We start from the raw sequence: 2,280 nt of genomic DNA on the forward strand, positions 1-2,280 counted from the left end.
TCCATCCCCTCATCTCTGTAGAAAAATATATGAAGATATTCTATTAACTACCATCAGTATTTGGAAAGAACAAAATATGTGTCTAGCTATAACAAGTATTTTCTTTTTTGAATGCATACTCTATGTAAGAAACTGTGCTGGGCACTGCGTGGGGATAGGGTGTGGGATGCTGTAGAGCTAACAGTGTGTTTCTGCCTTCCAGGGGCTTCTATAGTAGAGAAGCTAAGGCATAGCTGTAGTCCAGTGTAATGATACATCTGCATAAGACTGAGAAGGCAACCTGGCAAAGTGACAAGGTTGGGAGGGAGTCAGAGAGAAGGTGGAAGGTAGGATTTCACATCAAGCTTTTATGAAAATATGGAATATTTAAAGAGAATCAAGAATGTCAGTTTCAGATAGGGAAGAAGCAGGAGCAGGAAAAGTATAGGATTTGTGTGGAAGCTGTTTATACTTTTGTTTAATTGTGGTTTGGGGTTGGCAGGGACAGAAAGAAAATATAAGTTGAATTTGGTTAGAGTTAGGAAAGCCAAGGGTGAGGTTTTATTTGGTGAACAGTGGAGAGCCATGGAAGGATCTTAATGAGGAAGATATGATGAAATTAATTCAAAAAAACATTCTGGAATGCATATGTGGGACGAATAGGAGTGAGGAAGGACAGAAGGGAAGACATATCCAGTCAATAGGTTCTTGAGCCAGACATGGGGGCTTGAGCCTCTAATGCCAGCTACTTGGGAGACCAAGGCAGGAGGCTCACTTGAGCCCCGGAGTTTGAGGCCATGTAGCAAGACCCTGTCTCAAAAAAAAAAAAAAAAAACCCAGGAAAAAAGGGTTCTCGAAATAGTCAAGGTATGAGGCAATTTGAGCCTAAAAAGAAAGACAGATGTGAGGGAATATAGATGCCCACAGTGGAACTCGGAAGACCTCCCGAGGAATCAGGCTGCTTCCTGACATTCCGATTCCGAGAGGCTCCCACTCTGACTGGAAGCAGAAACAGGTGCTATATGTCGATGTCTCATTGTTTGTTCCCTTGTTAAGATTTGATGAAATGGTAGTTATTAAAAGTGCATTTCTCACTATCACCCTCAGTTATTATTCAGAGATTTCAGTTTCCCAGTAGCCTAGCAAGGGATTTGACCAAGGTAGCAAGAACATAGTGAACCTTGGGCTCATCTCCAGCACAGTGCATTTGCCCATCTCACACATAAAAAAGAGCCACAACTCGTCTTAAGGAAAACCTATGTGGCGGTGCCATATTAGGTGCAAGACATGTACAGACCAAACACAACTCAGCTCGGACCGCCCTCGCGGACTCGGGAGGCTGGTAAATAGGAAGCAATTTCCGTATGTGGTGGCAAGAACGAAGGCATGCGCACCATGCTCTGGGCACGAGAAGTCTTGTAGTCATATCATGATGACTTAAGTCGGAATTGGATTTCCAGGTTGTCTTAACTCTAGTAACTCTTAAAACTACCTCCAGTCACAGTTGTGGGGTAACTGTAATTGCTTTAATTGTTTATACACACACACACACACACACACACACACACACGCACACATACATATACACACACAGAGGAATGTTTAAGTCACCTATTAAAATTTTCTCTTCATCCCTTATGGATTTGATAAATTAGAAATACCTGATTTACTTTAGTGCTTACCTGGTTATACTTTTACTTTAAAAATACTAAGATTTCTCCAAAGCACTTTCCTGTGAATTACACATCTCTTGATTTTCACAAGGGGGTCCTTGGACAGAGTTGACACTCAAGAGATGCTAATGTTAAATTGGTTTGAGTTAAATTAACAACCCTGTTGCAAACAGCATCTATCGGTGCTGCTGGTAGGTTCAGAGATTGGGCCCCAGATTCAGACTCCTACATCTGGATTCGATTGCCAGCTCTACCACTAACTAATTGCGTGACTTGAAGTAAAATCGCTTAAACTCTCTTTAGCTTATTTCCTTCTGAGTATATTAGAGATAATAAAAGTTCCTACTTCATAGGATAGTTGGTGAATCAAGTGAAAGAATCTACATAAAAGGCTCAGAATGGAGTACCTTAAACAAAGCAATAAATATTAGCAATTATTAACCTCATTGATAAATGAATATAGTGAACTGTGAGAGAATAAGCGACTTGCTCAAACTTACACAGGTGTCAGACCGAAGTTGTAAAACACAACTCTTAACATTTAAAATATTTAAGATTGTGACTGGTAGTCCATTAGTGCTAAATACCAAATATTAATATTTCTGGTCTGTCTCTCTTCAGGGTAAAT

Source organism: Propithecus coquereli, unplaced genomic scaffold, assembly GCF_000956105.1.
Source record: "Propithecus coquereli isolate 6110/MARCELLA unplaced genomic scaffold, Pcoq_1.0 Scaffold209, whole genome shotgun sequence".
Lineage (NCBI taxonomy): Eukaryota > Metazoa > Chordata > Mammalia > Primates > Indriidae > Propithecus > Propithecus coquereli.